This window comes from Pinus tabuliformis, chromosome 5_2 (genome assembly GCF_031772625.1).
Source record: "Pinus tabuliformis cultivar Carrire ecotype Pingquan chromosome 5_2, CPIR1, whole genome shotgun sequence".
NCBI classification, from domain to species: Eukaryota; Viridiplantae; Streptophyta; class Pinopsida; order Pinales; family Pinaceae; genus Pinus; species Pinus tabuliformis.
In genome coordinates this window covers 739,239,026-739,259,837 of record NC_142306.1, presented here as the reverse complement: position 1 = coordinate 739,259,837, position 20,812 = coordinate 739,239,026, and positions in this window count along the sequence as shown.

Genomic DNA, 20,812 nt, shown 5'->3' with positions numbered 1-20,812 from the left:
GAAATAAAAATAATTCCTCAAAGGGGATATATGATTCTAGAGGTAGAACTCAATCTCCAGGAAAATCCTTAAGGAAATGATGGAAATGTGGGAAAGTTAGGTATTACAAAGATTAAAAAATGTTGATAAAGAGAAGGGGTCTTATGATGCTTCATCCATAGATGGGAACACCTTCTCAAAGGAGGGAGGGGATGCATACTTGGCTTTTTCATGCACATTGACAAATCATGCTGTATGGATGATAAACTTAAGTGTTTCTTTTTATATGACTTCCGAAAGGGAATGGTTTTGTGAATATGAAAGGTATTATGGAGGTGGTGTTTCCCTAAGGGAGGAATCAATAGCTAGAATTATACAAAGGGGATTTTCAAGTTGATACTTGAGGATTGAAGGATTAGAACAATCTACACATTACAATGTTGGCTAGAAACCCAAATATCTGTAAGCAAGATGAGTGATGCAGAAGTAAAAGTTGTGTTTGAAATGGAAACCTATAGGATGGTTTTAGGAGAAATGGTGTTGTTGAGGGGAGTTTTGAGTGGAACTCTATACAAGTTGTTGGGAAGAACCATAATTGATAAGTGTAATAGTTTTTTTTTTTTTTTTGATCCAAGATATTTTTCTTACAGATGTATTAAAGAATTACATGAACAAATTGCAGCTTAACCATAGAAACTTAATGTGCACATGAAATAAGAGAGGAAACACATAAAGGCATGAAAATAAGGCAAGAGACTTGATAACGAAGTTCATCCAATTTGGAATATGTCTCCGAACCCTGCTCGCTCAATGGGGATGCCTTCATTCATTAAGTGGCACAAAAGGGAAAGAAGTACAAGCAACAATTACATAAGGAGTCTTATACCTCCAATGTAGAAAATGGTCAAAAAATGGACAGCTCTATTGTAGAAACTGAAATCAGTGTTTGAGTTCCTGTCACTGAGAGGTGCAAAATCGGCATAAAACTTGCCTAATTCTGACATTAGACCAAAAATGACCCTCTGAAAAATGTGCTCAGGCAAGGTTTCGCCCCCTGCCACAGGCCGCTCAAGGTTCTTCCTTCCATAGTTCTCAGAATTCGTGTCCTCTCCCCCCGGTCGCACTGTTCAGAAATGTTTATATACCATTTGGTTGGCGGACCTCCCAATGGAGTCCATTGGCGCAATGGTAAAAATGGCATAGTGGTTGAGGAGGGTCGGGGGATCAAATCACGTCCCTCCCCGTTTTATCATAATGTAGTTGTATTTGATGTACCGGGTGGCGGGTCTGCTAGAGCGGTGGCCCATCTCCCCATTCTTCGCTGTTGTTTACATTGAATAAATGAAGTCGAGGGTCGACGGGGTCGATAGCCTGCCCCCCAACACTATATATAATATGGGTTCGTTGTGGCGGTTCCGGGGGTGGCGGGGTCATGGTCACCCACCCCTTTTTTTATATTCAAATAGTTGTGGGCTCCACCGGGGGCAGCGAGGGTCATGACCTGCTGCCATTTTTTTAACTTCATAACCCACCTTAGAAAATTTCTCGAACCTTAGGGGTCATTGGACAAATTAATCGTCCTACAAATTTTCCCAGAAAACTGGCTGGATTTCGGTGCCTAGTTTCTGCCGAATTGCACCCTCCTTAAGTCTGCCACATGGGCAAGTCAACCTTAAAATTTGACTACTTCTATCTTCCTCATACAAAATTGGATTGGAGTGTCGTTCGCACCATTATAATCAGGGTGACGAGCACTTCGATCTGGTGTCAAGTTCATCAAATTTATGCCACTTTGAATTTTGAGCCTTTTACCATGCCACTGGTATCTGGAGATCCACCTGGATCAATCCTCCCCACTGAGAGATTTTGGACCACCAAAAGAATTAACACCATTCAGCATACGACTTGTGTCCTTGCCAAACCACACTTTCAAACATTTGCACGCAAAACTAATACATCTTCTGCACTCAGATACAACCACTCATGACTCAACAATCCCTCACTTTCCAAGATTTTATAGCACACACTCTTTGGTCAAGGATTAAACAATAACAACCAATACTTCAACTACTCATAAGAAGGCCAAAAAACATCATCGTTTCATTTTGAAGTGATGGAAACACATCATCACTTTTACATTTACTTGCAATACATGATTTACAAACCAAGGCCATACAAACTACTATTAAAAAAATGTCCTTTCCTTAATAAAGCGGACCACCATGAATGTGTTTGAGCATTGTCACTGGCTAGATTCTCTATTGCTTCTTTCTGGTTGTGGAGCATTTGGCACGTGCTTTCCTGATGTCCCTCCTTGTTGCAACGACTACAACGATTTTTCTTTCTCCAAACCTTCCGGGTCTTCTTGAAGTGCTTCCCCTTGGTGTTCCTCTGATAAGGGTTCATGGAGCCCTTACTATCGCTGGAATAGGAGGAGGAAGTCTCGTCATCCATCATTGACTGGTCACTAGCTTCTTTGGAGCTTTCCCCAACATCCTTCCTGACATAACCGAGTCCTGCATGATGAGGAATTTCCTCTACTTTGATGGGGTTCATGATGCCCTGGCCATTAATGCCAAGGCCCTTCCCTTGATATCCCATCTTCTTCAATAACTTGGAAATGATACTTGTAGTATACTTTTCAAAAGAAACGAAATCATCATCAGGAAAAGTACACGGAATCAAAGAACTTTTTTTTTTACCTCAAGGTCGTTATGCTACAGCCTTCCCAAGGCCTCATTCTTAGCTTGCAACTGGCATAGAAACCTCTATTTCTCCTCCTCTACTTCCCGTAGGAGCCTCCTTAGCTTAGCATTTTCTGCTTGAAGGTTTTGTTTGGTCTCCTCAAGTTACTGGAGCCCTACCACATTGGGTGTCTTTGGTACAATATCTATTGAATTTTTTGCTTCATCATCTGAATCAAAACCCAGATCGATGGGTCCATATGCTACTATTCCAAGAACTATAATCCTCCTTTCGTCACTAGAATCTGATCCCAAGTTAATGGGTTTACCTCGTGAAAAACCCACAACTGTGATGTTCTTGTCTTCTTCTGACTCAAATGTTAGATCTTGTTGCATGGTGGCAGTTTTCTTCTGCTTCTCCTTTCTGTCATTTCTCTTAGGTCTCAACTCAAGGTGAAGTTTCCAACAATTCTCTTCACCGTGTCCCTCTTTCTCACAAAGTGTACAAGAGGGTATTTCCCCTCTTCTCTTGGTTGTTGTGGCTCTTTTTTGGTGGTCATTTTGCGCATGCATCCCACTTCTTTCAAGATGCATGACTTTCACACTGGCCTCATTGACAGTAGCAGGCTCAAACAATAATAATGAATTCCTTATGTAACTATGTAAAGAACCAATATACTTAGTTACAATCTCTGGTGAATCTAAAGAAATGCTCAAATTCAATGCTTCTCTTCTAAATTATTCAGCAAAGTTTTGCACATTTTGATCTTTGCTTTACCTTAGGTGTTTCCATTCCATTAATTCCTTTTTCCTATAGCCCAAGGGGTAGAATTGTTTTTTAAATGTAGACTCAAAATTTGACCATGAGGAGATAAGGTTACCCAGATTCTTATTGCCCTGCAATTTTCTCTCTCACCAAACGAGAGGGGTACCACTCAGTCAAAGGGATACCAATTAGATCTTTGGCTCGTCCTCTTCGATCTGTTGAATTCTGCAATACACTGCAATCTGCCTAATCCAATTGTTAATATTTTCTACATTACTTTCACTGTTATACATGGGAAGATCAAATTTGACATCTAATTTAAATAAAGGTTTCTTAGATGCATTTCTTGAATTCCTATGATGATGGTGAGAAGAAGAAGAGGAACTTTCACTCGTGGAAGGAGAAGGAGGGGGTTCCTCTCCACCATTTCCATGCGTCGAACCTTGTTCTTCTGGCCCATTCTCCTCTACTTTTACTGTCTTCTCAAGCCTTGAGAACAACTTTTTTACCCTTTCCACCATTGTATAGAAGGTTTTGCGGTAATTGTGCTTCTCCTCATAGCGAGCATTGTCATCGGAGATGTTCCTCCTTTGATGTGCATGCTCTGCTTCGGGATCAAAAGACTTTAGTTCCCCTTCGCCTCTTCGGAACCTATTTCTTGTTAGCATACAAACATGCAATTCACATCTACAAAGACTTGCTCTGATACCACTTGATCCGAGATCTTTTTCTTACATATGTATTAAAGAATGACATGAACAAATTGCAGCTTAACCATAGAAACTTAGTGTTTACATGAAAGAAGAGAGGAAACACATAAAGGCATCAAAAGAAGACAAGAGACTTGATAAAAGAGTTCGTCCAATTTGGACTATGTCTCCGGGCTCTGCTCGATCGATGGGGAAGCCTTCATTCATTAAGTGGCATAAAAGGGAAAGAAGTACAATCAACAATTACATAGGGAGTCTTATACCTCCAATCTAGAAAATGGCCAAAAATTGGAGAGCTCTGTGGCAGATAGTTACATCACCATTGGTTTCCTGTTGGAAAGAGGTGAAAAATCGACATAAAACTTGCCCAATTCTGACACTGGACCAAAAATGACCCTTTGAAAAATGTGCTCTGGCAAGGTTCCACCCCTGCCACAGGCCACTCAAGGTTCCACCTTCCTGTAATAAAATAATATATTTCTCGGAATTCATGCCCTCTCCCCCCTGGTCGCACTGTTCAAAAAGGTTTATATACCATTTGGTTGGCAGACCTCCCATCGGAGTCCGCTGGCACAATGGTAAAAATGACACAGTGGTTGAGGAGGGGTAGAGGGATCAAATCTTTCTCCTCCCCATTTTATCACAGTGTAGTTGTATGTGTTGTACCGGGCGATGCGTCTGCCAGAGTGGTGGCCCGTCTCTCCATTCTCTACCGCTGTTTACGTTGAATAAATGAAGTGGAGGGGCGGCAGGGTTGACAGGCCGCCCCCAACACTATATATAATATGGGTTCCTTGTGGCGGTTTCAAGGGCAGCAGGGTCATGGCTGCCTGCCCCTTTTTTTATATTCAAATAGTTGTGGGATCCACTAGGGGCGACAGGAGTCATGGCCTGCCGCCCTTTTTATAACTTCATAACCCACCTTAGAAAATTTCTCGAACCTTAGGGGTCATTGAACGAATTAATCATCCTACAAATTTGCCCGGAAAACTGACCAGATTTCGGTGCCAGGTTTCTGCCAAATTGCACCCTCCTTAAGCCTACCACATGGGCAAGTCAACCTTAAACTTTGACTGCTTCTATCTTCCTCATACGAACTTGGATTGGAGTGTCGTTCACACCGTTGGAATCAGGACGATGAACACTTCGATATGGTGTCAATTTCATGAGCACTTTGAATTTTGAGCCTTTTACCATGCCACTAGTATCTGGAGATCCACCTGGATCATTTGTGAGGGTCGAAATTGTAAGAAATGGGAGAGTAGACACTTATTTCTACACACATAAAGTCATGTTGAGCACTCTATATTAAACATTGTAATCATACACATATATATGCATTAAGCAATGCCTCAAAAAAGAAAAACTATATTCATTACACAATCTATCAATTGAGTGAATATCTCAACCTCACACAAAACTAAGAAGCAACTAGTTGAAGAGAATCTCTCAAATCCAACTATATCTAACAACTTCCTAAATACTAGGAACATACTTTTCTCATATAGATGAGCTCTACCTAATTATGACGAATAATCCAAGAAATCCACAAATATGATCACACATAAGATAAGTAGAAGTTATATTTTCTAACACTCCCCCTTAATGGGAACTTATCTTAATATTCATCAAGTCTTTTGCATCAAGTGCTCCACTATTAATTTAAGAATCTCCTAATCAACAAATTCTATATCTATTTCATCTTGTCATTTTCACATCAAAATTTGATCATGTAGACATCACCAAACTATCGATGTCTATATAAAGGAACAATCATCCACCATAATACATGGATAAATGGTTGTTGTGTCCATTGGTTCATTGAGATATCCTTCATGCACATGGTTCATTCAACTTCTTAGTGAAATTACCATAAATCTAAAAAATTACCTCCTAGCGTCTACAACAAATATGCTCCACCGCAAGTGTTCAAGAAATCTATTATAGAAGCTACTACTCTATACTAGACATGGTATCCAAGTCATCAAGGACACATGGAAAATGGGTATGCATGCCTATCCAAGTCTTACAATGATATTCCCTTTACACATTAAATAAACATAGGTACATAAATATACTAAGTACAAGATCAAACTTTTCAAGAACCAATACATGACACCATAGACTTGCTATAAATAAAAAGATGACTTACATTAAATTACCATATAGTAAAGTCTACTTTTATTCATACAACTCATAAAATGTAACTTATTTTTCCATCATTGTTTTAATCTTATTCTGATTCGACAATATTGTCACCTAATTCCCTTGGATTAAACTCAAAAAATAGATTTATGCTACATCTAGGACAACATCTTTGTCCTTTTCATTCCTACTATAATCGTAAACATTTTCACTCTCCCTACATGTGTAAACAATTTTTCCACTAACTTCTAATGTAATTTATGCACCCATTCTTTGTTAACACTTGTCTTTATCCTTCCTTGTTCAGTCTCACAACATCACCTGGAGTGCACATGAAACTTTGAGTGTTAATAACTCCATGTACGGTTGTACAACCTCCTCCATTATGGAATAGCCATACTCAAGTAGGATTAAATGGCTATTTCAAGATATACACCCAAGCACAAGGATGCAATTTCATAGTTAAGATTAATTTGTGTAATCTTCACAAAGACCAAATATACTAGCTTTAACCCACTATGACTTCAATCATCTATCTCTTATCTTGAACATGCCAAGAAATCCCTTGATGAGCATGAACATACCAAACATGGTACTCATATAATAACCAAAATAAGTGTCAATGCTTCTCCACTCACTTAAAGAATTGTTATCTTGAAAACATACTAATTGGAAACCAATAATACCATTTCTACTTCAATTTGAATAAGAACTTGTTTTAATCCAAGGCCTAACCCCAAGACGACCATAAATATTGAACAACTAGTCATCCTATGGACATTTTTCCATCTACCAAGCTACCTAGGTACCTAGCCATGGTGCTTTCTAGTTCTCTAGGAAAGTAGTCTGGGTACAAGATGTATCCATGCCAATATTACATTCTTATCACTTGCCAATGAGGACTTATAGCGAAACATTCATTAAACAGTCTTTCATTAAGGAATAACTAGAAGTAGCAAAACAAATAGCTATCTTTCCATATAGCTACATTACACTTTACCAAGCATACTTGGGAATGATTTTACATCACAACATATTGCTACACAGGACTACAAGTCATCAACAATAGAAAATGGCACATGTGACATAGATACCTTCTTCTTCCTCTAGGATCATGCACATGTTTACTGTATTCATCTATGTCTTTGATCTTTGCATATTTAACATATGTATTCATATTTTATCTCATATCTTTATGGTTCCTCTATTATTTCTTAGACTTGTGAATTCTAGCAAATAAAATTCTATAATATAGTAAGGTCGTGAAGCTCAATCTGGGTCCTCACTTTTAAGAATTATAAATTACAAAGACACAATATCCCCACAAATATTTCAGATAGATCCTTTTAAGAGTATCTTTGAAATCTTATTCCTTCTTGTAATTAAATGCACCAAGCTTTATTGTAATCACGTTTCAATGGACAATATCTTCCCATACAATATAAATGGTATACCTAAAAAATATTTATTTCCTTCATGGGCCCATTTAACACATTTACTAAAGACATTAAAATGGTTACCATTGAGAGAACTTGAAGGATAAAAAATACTCGTGATGACACTTGAAAAACACATCATCAAACCCATCACCAAGGCTAAGGCATTCACATGCCATGAAAAGACATTAAGACATATACATTCATTAATAACTTATGCCTTTACTATCCTCCATACATATTTCCTTTGAATAGTCTTTTTTTGGCCATGCTAAAGATGGTGACAATGAAGGGGATTTCTTAGAGCTATATAGGACAACATCCCACCTAACTCATCCTCGTTTTGGACATAATGAAGATGGTGATAACATAAGGGAATACCATGATGATGATGATGCTGATGATTATTTTAACTACAAGGCCACAATATCATTGATGCATGCTTTTAATGGGTTTTCAAACTTATCCCCCAGGGAGCAACTCAATTAGCAATGACCGTGAAAATGAAGTGTTATGTGTAAGGATGTTTGAGGTTCAAATCCACCTTCTTCACCTATGCATGTGAAAGGGGAATATGTAGGAACCTATATGTTATAATGGGAATGATTGGAATCGATTCCATGTCATGCGAGTACAAGACAAACCTAGTTGTCAATTCCTCTAGATATGAAAAAATGGGGTTTCAACCTATTTGCAGTTGCTTATGAGATAATAAAAAACTTCACAAAATGGAAATATGTTTTCATAAATCCATAAAATTTGAATAATGCATTCGCTAAGCCCTTAATAGGGTCTACTCCCATGGTGACCACAATTGTCTCATCAACAAAGAACACTTGGGAAATAGGGTTGTCCAGGTGGCATTTGTTTGGCCCTTTGAATGTTACTATTTTTGTTTCACTACACACAACCAAATTTTGAGATCCTCCTTTGTTCTCCACAAGATTCTTAGCTACTCTGAACACCATATCACCTATAAAGTAGCCCCACTAATATATAATCAATTGCTTTATGGTATACCAAAGACATAATAGCTTTATCAAGGTACATGCCTTATCATTTCAACCCAATTGGCTATGCATAATAGGTGATGGGTGATCTTGGACTTGGGTGATTCCCATTCTTTTATAGCCTTTCTAGTTGTTTCTTTGCCTAGATTAGGGGATCAATCACCATCATGTCCAAGAATAGTTGACCTTTGAACCATACCTAACAATTTTCAATTACAAGCAACCAAAGGTAACATAGCCCCTTGACCTCCAAATCACCACAAATTCCAACAACTGCACATTCTTCTCTCATCCCATTGTCATCCTCTTCCTCTATTAAGTGCTTCCTCTCAATATGGATCCCATAAAATTATTAAGCCCTATATAAGCCTCATATTAACCATAAAATTCCTTATTAATCCCTATAGATTGATCTATTTCATTTCTATTGCTATATTGTTATGTCGCTTGGAACCTTTTGTTGTACCATTTCATTATAATTGTACACTTTATCCCCTATATCTATACTAACGATAACAAGTCTTAGGATCATAAAATCCTATATTTTACACTATCTTATTGTAAGAGCAGGTTTACCCATTCAAATGGACTATAATTATTGGCTTCTTATCATTTTTAAGGCATAATGTTCTTACCATTTGATATTTGAGCTATGATGCTAGGGTTTTGTTGCTTCAAATAAGTCATCTAAATTTTTTTGATATAAATTATATTTGGGGATGTTTCAAACCATGATTTTTTGAGAAAATAGAGGACATCTCAAGGAATGTTTGGTAAAAAAATTATAGTTTTATTTTCTATACTTTCAGAGATATACCCTATGGAAATTAAGGTTTGTGAATGGTCCTAAAATCATATTCAAATGAGTGATATTGGAATTTTTTATATAATTATTTTTTTGGGAAGATTTAGACCACAAAATTTTGTTATATCGATAAAACATCTCAAGATATGTTTGGTAAAAAAAATTGTATTTTGGTTCATTATAATGGTGGATCTATACTCTATTGAAGTTACGGTTTGTGAATGGTCCAAAAAAAATTTCAAATGAGTGATCATGGAATTTTTCTATTATTTTTTTCTATGGGGCACTTCATACTGTGAAATTTTCAAAGGTATTTGGAAAAGAAATTTATAATCATATTTTAAGAATTGGATATGTGGCATATTATACAAAATTTCTCTTGGGAAGAGGCCAAAAATCAACAATTTTGGGAAATTTCCCAAAACTTTCACTTGGAACATCAAATTTTGGTCAAATCTGTGGAATTATAGAGAAGACATATAAAATTACTGCAAGCCAAAACTTCATATTCAAAAGAGATCAAAATTTAGAGATATATTAGGAAAAAGGTCAACCATCCAGATAGTCTAGAAAATGGGGTTTTGAAATGTATGTAACTTACACTTGGAATAATTTTTTCTTAGAAGATCAATTTTTAGTGATTCAAAATATATGATAATGAGGAAAAGTATGAGAATTATTATTTACTCACATGGCTCATATGTGTGCTACAAAATTCACTACACCACTTAAGCCTCTAGAAATATCATCCATGACCCATGAAGAAATAGAAGATGTCCAATACTAGGTATCCAAGTTGGAAAATTAGTTGTCACATATGGAACAAAAGTTGAAGGGAAAGAAAGAAGAAATGAAAAATGTCAAGGAAGAAATACTAAAGTCCATGATTGAAAATAAGGGAGAAATATAAAAATCCATGAATTCCATGGAAAAACTTCTCTTGGAGAGGCTTCCTAAATGGGATATCGAGATCCAAGGAAATCATGAAAATAAGGAGAATAACTGTGTTGGAAATTAATGACATATTAGGAGTATTTATTACAATTGGACAACAATTGGTGAATCAAAGAACCATGATCATGATTTTTCACTTAAAGATTCACATCAACAATGATTCAAGTTAGCACCAAGGATCTACTACATTTCAAAGATCGATATGAGGAAGTTCGATGACAAAAATCCTATAACATGGATATTCCAAATGGAGTGATAATTTTATCTATGCTAAGTGACAACCTTTCAGAAGGTAAATATGATATCCTGTATTTAGAACAAGATCAATTTGTATGGTAGCTTTGTGAAAAGAAAAAGGATTCTATCATAGCTTGGTAAATTTTTATGGAGGAATTGATTACACATTAAGGGGATATTAAGAGAAATGCATTCTTTTGCCAATTGGTAAATCTTCAACAAAAAGGTCCAAATATAGAACACATGCAATAATACCAAAAGTTGAGTATCAGGGAAGAGAACATTTCAGAGGATAATTTGTTATACCTCTTTATGGAAACTTTAAAGAAAATCATATAATATGAGGTGCATATTTTTGAGCCTAAAAACCTAGAACATGATTTCAATCTAGCAAGAACAATTGAAAGTAAAAATATGACAACTAGAAAAATTGGTCATTAATAACTATAGAGAACAACATGTACCCTCTCATGAACTAACAAGGCCTCAACAAATGGATGAAATAAGAGAAAAGGAACTACACTTCAATTGTAATAGAAAGTATAATAGGGATCATAAATGTAATAAGAAGAAAATATTCTACGTAGGTTGTGAAGATGAAGAATATTGAGAATTGAAATTATCATAATATCTAGAGTTAGAACAAAATATTCCAACAATGTCTTGTCATGCATTGGTTGGAATCAAGACTCCACAAACCATCATGAAAAAAGGATTTATCAAAAATAAAAATCTAACAATGTTGATTGATTCAGGTAGTACCCATAACTTCATCAATTACAAATTCGAATTTTTTCTTAACTATTTTGTATATCCAACACCAACATTTCAAGTAATGATTACAAATGGAGGTGTTATCACCCCAAGAAACTCACCTAGGTTGTAAATCAGTGATGCTCAGGAACATTAAAAATACAACGGTTTTGCTGGATAAAATGATGGATAAATGGAAGATGTGCAGCACCTTTAAGCCGAATAACCACTCCTACTATGATTTACCCCAGGCATGGGTGAAGACCCCCAAACTACAAGGCTTTCAACCACCAACTACTCACGGTTTAAGGTAAAGGTGATGATGAAGAAAACTGATTGCACCAGCAGATGCACAGAGCTCTGTGATGGCCAGCTGCAATCAGTTGGAGGATCTGCACAACTATTATTCAATAGACAGTGAGGATGACAACTCTCTGCTATTCGAACAACAGCAACCTGCAAACAATTTCAACGAGCCACTAAATCATAATACAGAGGTGGGATGACAGCCCCTCTGATATCAAACATTCACAGCACATCAATAAATGCAAGCAGGCATAGCCCAGAACAAGAAGCAGAAGTGGAAAGTGAGCAGGTGACAGCAAAAGAAGCTTGTATTAGTGGAAATCAAGACCAGAACCTGCAGGTCTCATAGTATTAACAGTCTCCAGAAGTTAAAAGGCTACAGTAAGCTCTCATTCATCAAACACTCATCATCCCAATACATCCGTTTTTTCAGTATATATACTGTTACAATACAAAATATCTCTGCTGAACCATACGTGGAGGAGCCCATTAATGGCCACCAACCATATTTACATTTTAAGAATGGGTCTTCTGTACAAATCTAGCCGTGCTTTGAATAAATTTATCCCTTTCTGGTGCTCTGCGGTCCTTCTTGGGCAGATGGGACGAAATATAGGTGAAGCCCATATCCATTGAATGCTTTGACTGGATCGGTGGCGTCCTATCTTCTCCTTGGCCATACTGCTGATTAAATGCTGCTGCTGAATCCTCGAATGACTATAATATAACTGCTTGGCTTTGAAATAGTGAAAAGCTACTACATTGTTCATTCCCGCCCATAATACTTCACCTGGACTTTAAATGTTCAACCACCGCTCAATCATGACTGATAAATATTGATCTGTCTGAGGCACGTCTTGCTTCCTGTTAGGCCATATTGTCAATTGAAGGCAGCTGCCTACTGCGCTGTACTGCTGCATGCTTGCATTAATGATTTCCACGCCAGTGCAAAACTGCTGCAAAACATGAAAAATTGGCTTTGGTGGACTAGAGACATATATTTGGCCTTTTAGAACCCTATCGGGCCCGAAAATCGTCAACGATCGGCACTTTCCATAAGCCTCTTTTCGTATTTTCTTTATATAAAGAAAACACACAAAAATATATGTAAAACATTATGGGCGCGGACCTTTCAGAATATAAAATGGAGTGCTGTGGTCATCGGGTCCGACCCGTCGGATCGGAACACAACCCATGTGAGAACCTTATCCATTTTGACAGTCCCGACAGCGAAATGCCGAAGCGATATGAGTGAAAGCTGCGGACCCGAAATATTATAGAACGCAACGCAGCATGGCCGTCGGTTCTGGCCGATCGCGGTCATTCATATTTGCAAAGGTCATGCTCCCATTGAACCGCCCGATAGTGACACGCCGAAGCGATATCGGCGATCGCTCATCGGCGATGCCACATTATTGTCCCTGCCGTTGCCACTGCCATTCTGCCGATGCGATCAGCTGACACGATATGAATCGCCGATCCGCCTCCTCCAAGTTCGACCCGCCGATGCGATCTGGATCGTTTATCGGCCGGATCGAACGACTATCGCTCATTTTAACTGCTAGGATTACAAATTTGAATTTTGCTTGTTTTGGAGCGTTTTAGGCCTCCCGATAGATCATTTCTGCCTTCCCTAGGGCCTTTCTTTGTGGTAGCTTTGATTGGTGGAGGGCCATTAACCAACTTTGAATATCTGAACAGCATGCATGGATCCTTTTGGGCCCAATCGAGCAAACCGAGCCTGCCTCCGACCATATGGAATCCTTGTCTTGTAGCAGAGCTAACACTGGCTCCTTCTGGGGATGAGATCCTCCCTGTGAGGTCTCAAGAACCTGCAGATCAATGCCTTTCTAGCAACGAACAAATTAGACAAAATTCCTAGTGTTCCATTGGGAATGGAGTCTACTATAGCTATACTAAAACTGATAAAAGCAAAATATTTACAGCTTTTAAGGCCAAAAGACCTTAAATCACATAATTTTTCAGAAACCGCCCATTAACTGGGCCATCAAAGACTGGTTCTTCCCCCATATCCTTCAATATGAAGGTATTGTTCCCTTGAATATGTGAAATGATGAAAGGGCCTGTCCAGAGAGCATCGAACTTCCCATGATTGCCTTTCTTTTCCTTAAAAGCATCCCATTTCATGACCAAATCCCCAACCTGAAAATTGTTTCTTTTTGTCTTCTTGTCAAAAGCTTCCTTGACCTTTTGTTGATGTGCTGTAGCCTTTTCAATCAGCTGCTCTCTGATCTGATATAATTCTGTTAAATCAGTGATTCTGTTGGCCATCTCATCTTCTTCATTTTGTGCTGTTTGGAGCAGCTTTGCCACAGGGAGGGTAAGTTGAATGGGAAAAACAGCCTCAGTACCATATACCAGCTTGAAGGGAGAGCAGCCTGTAGATCTTTTAATGGTCACTCTGTCCGCCCAAAGTGCATGCTTCAGCTTGGCATACCAATTCTTCTTATTATTCTCTAACAGCTTCTTAATAATCCTAATCAGACTTTTATTAGAGGATTCTGCTAGACCATTCCGTTGGGGGTAATAAGAGGTGGAATGAACAAGTTTAATGCCCATTGAATCACACATTTCCACCAACTCCTTTGCCTTGAAGGCTGCTGCATTATCTGTTATAAGCTTATGTGGGCAACCAAATCTGCTGAAAATGTTTTCTGATAAAAATTTCATTACCACATTATGATCAGCCTTCCTTGTGGGGATTGCTTCAATCCATTTTGTAAAATAATCAGTGGCGACTAATATCCATCTGTGTTGGCCACTGGAATGTGGGTTGATTTCACCAATGAAATCCAAGCCCCACTGCTGAAAAGGTCCTTTTGCAATGATTGGCTTTAGGGGCAGGGATTTCAACTGCTGCTTACCTTCAAATCTCTGGCACCTGTCACAAGATTTAACAAAAGCAAATACGTCAGAAAATAAAGAGGGCCAATAATACCCGGCTCTGAGAATCTTTTGGGCTGTAGTTCTCCAATAATGATGTCCTCCACACATGCTGTCATGGAACTGCTGCATAACTTCTATTGACTGCTGTTTATCCAGGCATCTTAAAAGCACTCCAGATGGATCCTTCCAATAAAGCAAGCTACCATTGATACAGTATTTGGTTGCTTTGAGCTTTAGCGTTCTTGCTTGACTTTGAGAAATTTCTGAAGGAACTTCCAGCTTAAGCAAGAAATTAATTATTGCAGCGTACCAGCTACACGAAGCTAGGTTTTCGGCCATTGACTGTCCACTCTGCGTTCCAGCTGTTTCATGTTCTTCCATTAGACCATCTTCTGCTACATTAAACAAGAAATCAATGTCCAAAGAGCTGCAATTTTCTTCAGCCAACAGTTTGGCCAGTCCCTGACCTCTTACCAGTTTGGTTGGCTTCAACTCTATGTTGAATTCTATTATTTTTGCAATCCACTTCGCTCTTTTTCCATCGGCATCAGGCTGCGTTAAAACATCCTTTATTGCAACAGAAGGGACATATGCAACTATTTTGGAATGCAAGATGTATACTCTGAAAGCCTTCAAAGATTTGATAAGAGCATAAGCCTGCTTTTCAATAATATCATACCTTAATTCAACATCCCTCAGATTCTTGCTGAAAAAGGCAACTGGATGCTCTTGGCCTGCCTCATCTTGCTGCAACAGGACAGCTGCAATGGTATCCTTAGAGGCAAATGAGAATAGATGAAACTCCTTGCTATAATCAGGGCTTATTAAAGTAGGAGCTTCTACAATAGCCATCTTAATGGACTCAAAATATTTTCTAGCCGCATCAATCCACTTCACTTCTGCATCCTTTTTCAGCATGGAGGTTATGTGCTTGACTAGCTCTGCAAAATTAGGAATGAACCTCCTTACAAAGTTGATTTTGCCTAGAAAAGACTGTATGTCCTTCTTTGATCTTGGAAGAGTCAAGGACTGAATTGCTTTGACTCTTTCTGGGTCAATTTGAACGCCTGCAGCAGACACTACATGCCCCAAAAGTTTCCCTTCTTCCAAAGCGAATTGGGATTTTTTGGGATTGAGTGAGATCCCAAACCTTCTGCACTTCAAAAACACCTTTCTCAAATGCTGTAAATGATCATGGTGGCTGCCAGAATAAACAGTTATATCATCAAGATATATCAGCACGAATTTATCCTTTTCACCCACAAAAGCAATATCCATAGCGCGCTGAAAGGTGGCTCCAGCATTCATTAGCCCAAATGGCATTTTTGCATACATGAACGTGCCCCAAGGAGTGGTAAATGCTGTCTTTTCTTGATCATCTGGATGAACAACGATTTGATTGAAGCCTGAAAACCCATCTATGAAAGACATCACTTTGGCGCCTAAGACTTGCTGCAACAAATGCTCCATTTTGGGCAAGGGATAATTATCCTTTTTGGAGCATTTATTTAGATTCCTGAAATCAATGCACAGCCTGATTTCTCCATTCTTCTTCCTCACAACAACTAGATTGGCCACCCATTTAGAATATCTGAGAGGCACTATAATCTTAGCAGCCAGCAACTTTTTAATTTCTTTCTCAACCAGAGGAAGGAGCATAGGATTTATTGGTCTCAACTTCTGTTTGAAAGGAATAGTGTCTTTCTCAAGCGGAATTTTATGCTGTATTATACTCCTGTCATATGTTTTCAGATCACTGTACTCCCAAGCGAACACATCAGCAAATTGTCTCATTAATTTGCAATATTCAGCACTTTGATCAGCAGATAGATTAGTGGCCAGATTTATGAATTTGGGCTGACCTGGACCTCCTACATCATGCTTGCAAACTTGAGACTGATCTTCTTTTTGGGCAGCTTTGTAAGGCACATCATTGTGGTCAAACAATCTCTCAAGAGGAATTAGACCCTTAGGAATATGGTTACTAGGAAGTTGGACTATGCTATTCTTGCCAATTTTATTTCTAAGTTGGGCCTTGGGATCCTCTAGCAAAGCGTCATTGTTCTGGTCAATTTGCATTTCAGAGAACTCATCAATGACTTGAAGGAATCTACTTAACTCATCATCATCATCAAAAACCTTCCAATGGTGGACATTATCAGGCACAGAGGGTCTATACTTCATTTGTACCTCATAAACAAGTTTGGGAGGCGATGGAGGGATGAACAAACTAGCAGATACAGCAAGTGAATCAACAAGCTGATTCTGGTCTCTAGGAATATATGAAATACAGAAAAAATCAAAGAACTCTTTGACTCTCCATACCTCATCTCTATAAGCTTTCAGCCTTGGATGCTTTGCTTGGAACATTATGTTTACTTGCTGAATTATCAGATCAGCATCTCCAAATACCTTCAAATTTTTTATGCCTCTATCTTTGGCTTCATGAAGGCCCAACAGCAGTGCTTCATATTCTGCTATGTTGTTTGTCACCTGAAAAACCAGCTTTAGGGATAACTGAACTGTTTCTTGTTGTGGAGACACTAGCACCACCCTTGCTCCTACAGTCTCCTTGGTACATGCTCCATCAAAAAACATTTCCCAAATCTGACCACCCGTATCATGTTCAGCCTGATCTGTTGGTTTCCGGATATGCAATGTAGCCTTCTGAGATTCTTCTAGTTGGAGGATGCAAGCTCCAAAATCAGTGTCCACTGCATATATGGGATGGTTTATAGGATTCTTCTCACCACTAATAACATATGCCAGTTGCGCTTCTCTATATAACCTCCTGCTTTCTCCTCCAAACACTGGAACAATTGCATAAGATAGATCATTCTGCAATGTCCCTCCTAGTCTCTTAATCCACCCTCTAGACAACAGTATACCAAACTTAGGAGGAACATCGGCCACCACTATATCCATCATCATACTTTTCATGGGCAACTGGGTTAGGGAAATGGCAAGATCCTTTATTAATCCAAGGCATTTCACCTTCCTTGAATCAAACGAGAACAAATCATGATAGGGTCTGGTGATATCAAGGCCTAGCTCTTCCATGACAGTTTTAGGCATTAAATTGTGACTGGCCCCTGTGTCTAGCAGGCAATTGTGGAGGATTTTATCGTGGATAGTTAATGAAACATAGAAAGATGGAGAAGTATCATCTGCAGGTTCAATCATGGGGTTAAGCACAATAGCAGGCTTGTCGTCTTGCAAATTGACAGAGTCAATGGAGGTTTGGTTAGGCTCTAGCTCAAGGGCTTCAAGGATGGGCTTTCTAAACAATTCGCTCTTGACCAACTCAGCCAGAGGGACAGCTATTTTCAGCTTCTGAACTTCTGCCTCAAAACTGAAAGACGAGAATGATTTATCAGTAGTTTTTACCTCTTGAGTAGGGGCCTTGAGGGTGACAAGATCAGCTGCTGGTTTTCTTTGCATGCTAGTCTGTGGCACTGCTTGAGCAGCTAGTTCTTGCGTAGTATTTTCCTTTACCTTCTTTGCATTGGATCTTAGATTATATCTTTGCTGCTGCTCACCGGATTGCAGAACGACACCACTGTCCCACCTTTGACTGTTTTGCTTTTGTAGCAATGATTCTTCATATTCAGCCAATGTTAAAAATGCAGCATTACCTTTATCCTCCAAGCAGTGAATTTCATCTTCATCTTCTTCATATTGTTCCCCCTCCATGACTGCATTATGAAAGGGAGCTTTTACTTTATGATCTTCTCTTGCTTCTTCACCCCTTTGCATAATCTGTAGCTGCTCATTTGCTTTTCTGAATATGTTTGGATTTCTTGGGACAAATGTGTTTTGCTGCCTTGCTTTGCCTGAAGTCTGATCAACTTTTAACTTAGAAATTTCAGCAGCCAATGACTCTATCATTTTGGTCATTTTGTCTAACTTAGGCCCGGAAGTCGATGCAGTGGAAGAAGAAGCCTCACCTCTCGGCCTTCTTTTGTCACCTTGACTCTTTAACTTCTCTGCTGCCATAATATTTGATTCCACCTCCAAGGCCGCCTCTTGCATATCACCCAGCGTAGAACATCATCTTTCTCTCAACAATAAGCAAAAGTCAGAATCAAAAGCATTGGCGTATGTGAGTTTGGAAGCAGTAGGGGTAGGCTTTACCTCAGCTGGTATTTTACTATACATTCTATTAAATCTTTTATTAAAGTCAGGCAAAGACTCACCCTTTTCTCTTTTCAAGTTTCCAAACTCTGTATGATAATACAGAAAGTCCTTCTTATCTCCCCATTGCTTCAAAAATGCCTCATCTAATGCTTCTATATCTGTTATAGATCTCTGGGGTAATTCTCTAAACCAATTCCTAGCCTCTCCATCAAGACTCTGAACAAAAACTCTCATCCATACATCATTCTCACTTATGTCTAGATTATCAGCACAACTGTAAAAAGCTTCAAGATGTTCTTCTGCTGTCACTCCCTCTATTCCAGTAAATTTGGGCATATATTTTTGATATTCTCCTGTAGGCATGGCATTTAAAGGTGTAGGCAATATCAAAGGTCCATATGTAGCAGCAACGATCCTTTCAATCCTAGTAGGTGCTTGCTGTCCTGCCATGCTTGGAATATGCGGAAGAATACTAACAGATGGAGCAGTAGGAGATAATGTAATGGATGGGAAGAACATTGGGATGTTTTGAACAGTATGGGAGACTTTCTTCGGACTCAGATTCAAAGGGGAACTAAATGGAGAAGGAGCTTTATGAATCTCTGCATGTATTTCTTCCTCAGCAATACTAGCCTCTAAATCATCAAACTGTGTATTCTCAACTAAAAACTCCTCATGCAGAGACAAATAAGATTTCTTGGGCTTACCTGATCCTGATGCTCCTTTACGTGATGTTTTCTTCGGTTTAACAATCCTTTCAGGGTCAGGCACTGGAACAACTTGAGACTTCTGAGGATTTCTTCTAGTATGCCTCACAAACTGCGCCAGAACTTCAATGTGGAGTCGCCAAAGGATGCTCTTCCACCAGTGGAGTCGCCAGACAGATGATTACAACCGAAATTTGTGTTCAAAACTTTGTCTGTCATCAAAGTTTGAAGCTGTGTCGTTCTCCCAGGGAAGCTGAGCTTCGATTCTCCCCTCCCCGGCAACGGCACCAATTAATGTTATCACCCCAAGAAACTCACCTAGGTTGTAAATCAGTGATGCTCAGGAACATTAAAAATACAACGGTTTTGCTGGATAAAATGATGGATAAATGGAAGATGTGCAACACCTTTAAGCCGAATAACCACTCCTACTATGATTTACCCCAGGCATGGGTGAAGACCCCCAAACTACAAGGCTTTCAACCACCAACTACTCATGGTTTAAGGTAAAGGTGATGATGAAGAAAGCTGATTGCACCAGCAGATGCACAGAGCTCTGTGATGGCCAGCTGTAATTAGTTGGAGGATCTGCACAACTATTATTCAATAGACAGTGAGGATGACAGCTCTCTGCTATTCGAACAACAACAACCTGCAAACAATTTCAACGAGCCACTAAATCATAATACAGAGGTGGGATGACAGCCCCTCTGATATCAAACATTCACAACACATCAATAAATGCAAGCAGGCACAGCCCAGAACAAGAAGAAGAAGTGGAAAGTGAGCAGGTGACAGCAAAAGAAGCTTGTATTAGTGGAAATCAAGACCAGAAGCTGTAGGTCTCATAGTATTAATAGTCTCCAGAAGTTAAAAGGCTACAGTAAGCTCTCATTCATCAAACACTCATCATCCCACTACATCCGTTTTTTCAGTATATATACTGTTACAATACAAAATATCTCTGCTGAACCATACGTGGAGGAGCCCATTAATGGCCACCAACCATATTTACATTTTAAGAATGGGTCTTCTGTACAAATCTAGCCGTGCTTTGAATAAATTTATCCCTTTCTAGTGCTCTGCGGTCCTTCTTGGGCAGATGGGACGAAATATAGGTGAAGCCCATATCCATTGAATGCTTTGACTGGATCGGTGGTGTCCTATCTTCTCCTTGGCCATACTGCTGCTGAATCCTCGAATGACTATAATATAACTGCTTGGCTTTGAAATAGTGAAAAGCTACTACACTGTTCATTCCCGCCCATAATACTTC